Consider the following 8224-nt stretch of genomic DNA (forward strand, 5'->3'; position numbering starts at 1 on the left):
ACCACCTTCAAACAGAAGTCCTAGCTGAGACAGGTGTTAGCACAGTGGGTACTGAGGAGAATAGAAGTGGTGTTGGATGCTGTAAAAGACAAATATTTTACAACTCAAATTATGAGTGGACCACTACAGATCTTGCTACAGCTGAGTAGGGTTGATGCCAGCCATTGATTTAATGTTTGAACACACCAACCTTCACTAATTCAAATAGGCAAGGTCATTTTATTTCTCTTTGTCTGTTTTTTTTTGTTTGTTTGTTTTTTGTTTTTTTTTTTTAATTATTTTTTTATTAAAGCAGCAAGTGCTCCCAGGAAGTCTGCAAAAATGTTAAGTATTGTGTTTATATTTTAGTTTATCTGCCACAATTAGAAGACAGATTTCCCAATAGTACAGATGTTACACAAGAGTCCTTTGACTTGCAAAGCCTTTGACATAATCACAAAATTAAGTGAGGGTTTGTCCAATGTAAAAATAGATTAGTTGATTAATTTGCTTTCCAAAATATAAAGTCTAATAATACTGGCAGATCTCAGGTTTCACCATGTCACTGTGCTTTTTCGCATGTGGATTTAACAGAGGTAGGATCTAATCCTAAAAACTTTCACCTTTGAGAAGTGTACTTGTAGGGTAGTAGGTAGAGGTGTATGTCGTGAAGTGTTAGAGAGAAGAAAATATATCTCCCATGAAAATATGACAACAACCCTTGCCTCTATAGAATTATGAAAAGGACCCATCAGCCTAATTCAGGAATTTACATATTTTGAGTGTCAACAGAACCCAGTCATACGGGTGTTTTAGCTAAATATTTGTTTTATCTGAATACAGAAACCATATCCCTGTAGAAAGGGATCTGAACACTTTTTGTGGGATCTTTTTTTTATTATTCAAGTTGGAAAATACAAGTTTTGTATGTTGAGCTTGACAGGTCATAATACACAGATTGCTTCTGATATATTAAGGAAGGACAGAAATAGTAGTTAACATGACCACACCAAGCAAAATTAATGTTGTATATATAGAAACTTAAGTTTTAAAAGAGTATCTCAGAAGTAGAGTTCACAAAGACATTTGAGAAAACAGCCTGTTAAAATAATCTGATTAAAAAGCTCTCTAAGATGATGTAATTGATAATAATTGTAATTGCTAGTTGTACTTCACACTAGTTAAGAAGGTAATATTAAGACAGAGATAACTTAACCTTTCTCAAGAAAGAAGGCATAGGGAAACTTGTTCCCCAAAACCCAATTCAATTTTCTAAACTAATTTGTGAAATGTGAAGTTTGAATACCATGCTTAAAAACTGTTACAATGGGAATTCTTCATCAGAGCTTTTCCATCTAATATGATTCACCTGTGTTATCCTTTTCAATATATTTTACAGTTGTTACATGAAGATCATATTTTTCTTTCTTATAACATGGTGTCAGAATGACTAGCAAACAATAAAGACACCAAGTTGAGTGGTGCAGCTGAAATACCTGAAGGATGCAGTGCAACCCAGAGAGACCTGGACAAGCTCAAGAAGTGGGCCCCTCGGAATCTAATGGGGTTTACCAAGACCAAGTTGCATCTAGGTCAGGGCAAGTTCCAGTACCAAAACAGGCTGGGGGATGAACAGATATGAGAAGGACATGGGGGTGAGGTGGATGAGAGGGTGGCCATGAGCACTCACAGCCCAGAAAGCTAAATATATCCTGGGCTGCATTCAAAGCAGGGTGGGCAGCAGGGCCAGGGGGGGATTCTGTCCCTCTGCTCTGCTCTGCTGAGAGCCCACCTTCAAGGCTGCATCAGCTCTGGGGTCACAGCACAGGGAATTGGTGAGAGTCCAGAGGAGGCACCAAAATTATTAGAGAGATGGAACACCTCTCCTCTGAGAAAAGGTTAAGAAAACTAGGATTGTTCATCCTGGAAAAGAGAAGGCTTTGAGGTGACCTAATTGTGACCTTCCAGAACCTTGTGAACCTACAAGAAAGGTGGACAGAGGCTTTTTATAAGAGCATGTAGTGACAGGACAAAGGGGAATGGGTTTAAAATGAGAGTAGCTTAAATTTTATATTTGTAAAAAATTGTACAGTGGTGAGGTACTGGAACAGGTTGCCCAGAGAAGTAGTGAATACCCCATCCTTGGATGTGTTTAAGCCAGGCTGGGTGGGACACTGAGCAACCTGGTCTAGTGGAAGATGTCCCTATCCAAAGAAACTAAATGATCTTTAATTACTCAGCTGAAACCATTCTGTGATTCTATGATTCTATGATTCTATGGTTCTGTGATTCTGTGATTGATTCTGTGATTCTATGATTCCATTCTATGACATGCAACATCCACTGTTTCTATTTAGTCTAAAAGGGCTGACAGTCTGTTAATTCAGTTTTAATCCACCATGTTGGTTTTTAAGTAATTCTAAGTTTTTACTATGCATTATATGTTGTCTTCTAATTATTTACAAATAGTTCAAAATTTTGGCCTAATTTTTTCCAGGAAAAAAAACTTAGGTAAAATAAGTTGTACCACTAATGTTTTTCTTTGTGAGAAAGAATCATGAAGTGTAATTTTAAAATAAATTAAACCTTGCTGGACCCAGTGTTGAACCTTTTGAGACTCCACCGGTGAAAGGCCTCCAGTTAGACCCTGGGCCACTGATTATTACCTCGTGGGATCTGCCGTTAAACCAATTCTCAAATCCCCGCATTGTCTAACCCACATTTCCTGGGTTTACCCATGAGAGTGTTGTGAGAATTGCATAATCATAGGTGGTAAAAGACCCTCAAAATCATTGTATCCAACCTGTGACTGAATGGCACCATTTTACCTAAATCATAGCACTGAGTGCTGTGTCTAATAATTTCGTGAACATTTCCAGGAATGGTGACACCACCACCTCCTTAGGCAGCCTGTTTCAATACTTAATCACTCTTTCAGTGAAGAAACCTTCTTGATGTTGAACCTAGACCTCCCCTGGTTCAGCCATTTCCTCTTTTCCTGTCACTGTTTACTTGGGAGGAGAGGCTGACCCCTGACCTGCTACAACCTCCTTTTAGGCAGTTTTAGAGGGTGATAAGGTCTCCTCTGAAATTCTTTTTCTCCAGGCTAAACAATCCCAGCTCCCTCAGCAACTCTTCTGCCCTTCTCTGGAGATACTCCAGCACTTCAATGTCTTTTTAGGGATCCAAAACTGTACTATCACTGGAGAGATAGCCTCACCAGTGCTGAATACAGAGCAACAATCACTTCTGTACTTCTTCTGGCTGCACTATTGCTCATGGAAGCCACAGTGCCATTGGCCTTTATGGCCACCTGGGCATGCTTTGGCTCATGTTTAGATAGCTGTGAACTAACACTCCCCAGTCCTTTTCTGCCAGGCAGCTTTCTGGCCATTCTGCTCCAAGCACTTCCTGGGGTTGTTGTCACCCAAAAAGCCACTGTCACTGGCAGGACCCAGCACATTGCTATATTGAACCTTCTGCTTTTGGCTACCTATTCAGCTGTCCAGATCCCTCTGTAGAGCCTTCTTACCCTCCAGCAAATCAGCACTCTGCCCCAATTTAGTGTCATCTGTGAACTTGCTGAGTGGGATTCTCTTGTCCAGATCATCAATAAAGATGCTAAACAGGACTGACCCCAGCCAGTATTGAGCCTTAGGGAACACCATTTGTGGCCAGCCAACAGCCAGATGTAATTTCTTTAATGACCATTCTCTGGGCCTGCCCAGCCAGACAGTTCTTAACCTGGTAAAGAGTGCACCTGCCCAAGCTGTGGGTTGCCTTCTTTGCCAGGAAAATACTGTGAGAGACTGTGTCAAAGTCTTTGCTGTAGTCCAGTTGGTTATATCCACAGCCTTTCCCTCATCCACTAGGCAGATCATCTGATTGTAAAAAGAGATACGAGTGGTTAAACATAGAGAGACAGTGTCAGGAGCCTTGCTCAAGATTGGAATAGACAATATCCACTTACCTCCCTGTCTTCAGCAGAAGAACTGTGTAGGCAGTAAAAAATCTAGTAGAGGTCTTGCTAGCACACACAAAGAATTGCATTAGAAAGGGAAGAAGGCAGAACTATTCTAATCAACGCTTCTGTAATAGTATTCTTTTTTTTTTCCTCTGTAAACATCACATCTTCATATCTGGGAAAACAACAATTCTTTGATTAGATGTTTTGATTTGATTTTGAACAGAAAAACATTTTTGGGTTTGTGTAGCAGGCATGTTTCTTGGGTCTTCAAACTGAAAAGAGGCAGTCCAACAAATCAGTGGAGAAGGAAGGTAAAAAGATTTATTTTTAAATTGTTGAGAATTTTTGTGAGTAGACTTCTGCAGAAGACTATTTTGAGCATTAAGCTATGGTAATCAAAGACCAAGATGTGTGTGCTCATATGGTATTTCTTTATTGATTAACATATTTAAGTATTTCCAGTTCTTCTTCTTCTACAAATATATTTATAGAATAATTTCTTATTAGTAATATTAATCATACATATTGCATTTTATATGTTGGCATTTCAGATTTTATCCTTATGCTCTAAAGTTACTGTTCCTGATTGATATAACTGTACTGGAGGTGTCACTATGCTGACAGAAGCAGATTTTGGACAGCAGAACTGAATTTATATCACACTATAAATACCTGATAGGTCATGTGAGACATGAAAAATAGCTTAGGACAGCTTGTGATCTATTGAAGAAGCCCTGTTTGTATCCTCAACTTTTAGAATTATCTGGTTTAAGCATTCATGTTAATTTTTACACAGAGTAATACTTTATCAACAATAACTGGTGAAGAGCTAATCATCTTCTGCAGTACCCTGCAATCCAATCTTCTTCTTGAAGGTACATTTTCTTCTTTCTGCTGCACTTTGTAGCAGCAACAGACAAAATATTTCTTCATCAGTACATTGTGTCACTTAACATTTATAAGTGCTATTTCTTACTGACTACTTAATGTTAGGATTGACAACATGGTACTTACAGAATGGAGAGAATTACAGCAATGAGACCAAGTAATCTAATTACCTTTTCATCTCAATAAACCTCCCGTGAAATACAGAACCTGGTTCACATTTGATAAACTTCCACTGAATCTGTCAGAAACATGCATTAGTTGAAAATTTGAGTGTTCTGAAAAGATCTGTCAAGAATCACAGAATACTGGGGTTGGAAAGGTCCTCTGGAAACATCTAGAATAATGTGCTCTGTAAAGCAGGTCCACCTAGAGCAGACTGCACTAGATCATATCTAAGTGGGTTATGAATATGTCACAGGCAAAGAGACTCCACAACATATATGGATAGCTTGTTCCAGTGCTTGATCACCTTAAAAAAAAAACCAGAAGTCTTTCCTGATATTTAGATGAAATTTCCAGTATTTCAGTTTGTGTCCTTGTCCCTTTTCCTGTCACTGGACACCACTGAATACAGTCTGGTCCCATCCTCTTGAAATGTCAAAAGGATGGGACCAGACTGTCCTAAAGATAGTTGTACACATTGATAAAGTCCCTGTTCAGTCACCTCTTCTCAATGTTACACTGGCCCAGCTCCTTCAGCCTTTCCTCATAAGACATGATGCTCCAGTGCCGCAATAGTCTTTGTAGCTCTCCACTGAAGTTTCCTCCACCAGTTTCTTGTCTTTCTTGAATTAGACAGCCCAGAACTGGGCAGAGTATTTCAGGTGAAGGCTCAGTGTAAAGTGCAAAGTGCTGAGTAGAGGGGCAGGATCTCCTCCCTCAATGTCAGGCAATGCTACTCCTAATGACCCCCAGGACACCATTGGCCTTCTTGGTCATAAGGCCACTCTGCTGGCACGTGGACAGCTTGTCCACCAGGAGCCTCAGGTTCTTCTCTGTAGACCTCCTTCACAGCAGATCAGCAGTGTTGATGTGTAGGTTATTTTTCCCCAAGTGCAGGACCCTGCACTTGCCTTTGTCAAAATTCATTAGGTGCCTCTTTGCACAGCTCTCCGTCCAGTCCAGCTCTCTCTGAATGGCAGCACAGCTCTCTGGGGTATCTGCAATTTGTCCCAGTTTTGTGTCATATGCAATTTGCTGAGGGCAATTCTGTCCCTTCATCCAGGTCATTGATAAATGAGCTGAAAAAGACTGTACCCAGCACTGATCCCTGGGGAACACTGCTGTGTGTCTCCAACCGGCCTCCACAACCGGCCTGTGAGCTCTACTGTTCCGCCCGATCCACCTCATTGTCCGTTCATCTAACCCACTGTCCTGGTTTAGGGCAAATTTGGAAGAGAACCCCCAAAGGTGTTCCTCTAGAAAAGCAGATTCAATTGGCCCCTCCCCCAGCTGGTTCAGGGCGAAAGACTTCTTTGGAGAAAAGTGGAAAAAACTGTTTATTAAACAATAAAACCCAAACAATATTAAACAATAAAACCTCTTGCTGCTCCAAAAGAGATGACAAGCTCAGAACAGTCCCCTCCTTGGGCTGCAGCTCGGCTCACTCAGTCTCTGGTCAGTCCCTCTGGCGCTGGAGACGCCGCGGCCCAGGCCCGGCCCGGCGGCCACAGGTGGAGCTGCCGGTGCCCTGCTGGTGTTCAGGCCAGAGCAGGCTTGAACAGGTCCAAGAAAAAGAAAAACAGCAGTCCAGGGAACTTCTCTGCCTCAGCTAGCTAAAATTAACTAAAAGGAAAGGAGAGCTCTGTCCCGCTGTCTGTCCATCCACAGACAACACAGTCCAGGAACAGGAATGTGGAGGAATGAGTGCAGTGTCTGAAAACAAACTGCACGATTCTTCCCTCCCCTCTTAACTCACTGCAACAAGTCTTAAAGGTGAAAAACTTATTATTCAGCATAAACAGAACAAGACGATTGGCAATAAAAGCATCATATAGTTGACCCAGGACACCCACGCTTGCTGAGCTTACCTGGGAGTTTGTTATGGGAGACAGGGTCAAAAGCCTTACTGAAGTCAAGGTTGACAGCATCCACTGCCCTGTCCTCATCTACCCTGACAGCCATACCAACAGAAGGTAATCAGCTTGGTCAAGCATGATTTCAAAGTTAAAAATGATCCACTTAAAAGCAAGTTATTCTTACAGATTGTAAAATAATGCCTTTGACAACATGCCTTTGCTCTTTGCTACGCTTAATATCTAATTGCCTGTGCTCTTTTGTTACACTTAATATCTTAAATATTAAGATATTTAAGATATTAAAGATATTAAGATATTTTCCATGGTTTTACTTAATTCCTTCAGAATACTATTGTGTTCATGAAAATATATTGGCATGATTATCCAGAGCATTATAATAAAATCAATAAAAACATTGTGAAAAATGAAAAAAAGGATAGGCAGACTGATGCTGTCATTTCACCAGCAAAGCAAAGCCCAAACCATAGAAATGAGAACAGCTACTATTATGAAATGTTCTTTAAATATATTTGTCCTACATGTTTCTGAATAATTAAGCCTTCCTTAATATTTAAGTTCCTTCAAATAATAACATGGGACCTGAAGAGTCTACTTGTTTTAATTTACAATTATTAGGAATATGGAAGAAAAACACTGATGATGATGCATTAAACAGTCCCATCAGCTCTCACGAAAATACTTTATGTCAAGAAATTTGAATACTTGTGTTTGTAGATTAGAAAGATTTTCCTATTTTCCTTTTTTCTTTTTCTTTTTCTTTTTCTTTTTCTTTTTCTTTTTCTTTTTCTTTTTCTTTTTCTTTTTCTTCTTTTTCTTTTTCTTTTTCTTTTTCTTTTTCTTTTTCTTTTTCTTTTTCTTTTTCTTTTTCTTTTTCTTTTTCTTTTCTTTTTCTTTTTTTTTCTTTTTCTTTTTCTTTTCCTTCCTTCTTCCTTCTTCCTTTTTCCTTCTTCCTTCTTCCTTCTTCCTTCTTCCTTCTTCCTTCTGCCTTCTTCCCTTCTTTTTCCATATAAGAAGATGCTTTTCTGAAATTTTATTTTCTTTTAAGACAAGTTATAGAAGAGTTCACTTATGGGGAATAAAACAGAGAGTACAATGGAACTGATAAAAGAGCCTGATATTTTAGGCCGGATTAAGCAGAAACCATGGAAGAGACAAACACAGATAACTGCTCCCTGGGGGACAAGTGACAAAGAAACATATTTGAAAGATTGTAACATGATAGTGATTACCAGGTGACTGATGTAATGAAGATGTATAGGTGATGAGAAATTGTTACCAAAAATAGAACCCTATGTAAGTGTCATACGAGTAAATGTTTATATTTATATTATATAAATGTTTCGTATTCTCA

The 8224-nt window shown here is 39.4% G+C and overlaps 1 long non-coding RNA gene across 1 annotated transcript; it reads right to left on the minus strand.

Moving 5' to 3' along the window:
- Positions 1–311: 311 nt before the first annotated feature.
- On the minus strand, positions 312–6898 carry LOC135291151 (uncharacterized). The gene is made up of 3 exons (XR_010354021.1): positions 6865–6898; positions 3950–4118; positions 312–3860 (listed from the first exon to the last, which is right to left on the minus strand). It is a non-coding gene; the product is annotated as an uncharacterized LOC135291151 (long non-coding RNA).
- Between the last annotated feature and the right edge of the window lie 1326 nt (positions 6899–8224).

This window comes from Passer domesticus, chromosome Z (assembly GCF_036417665.1).
Source record: "Passer domesticus isolate bPasDom1 chromosome Z, bPasDom1.hap1, whole genome shotgun sequence".
Classification (NCBI taxonomy): domain Eukaryota; kingdom Metazoa; phylum Chordata; class Aves; order Passeriformes; family Passeridae; genus Passer; species Passer domesticus.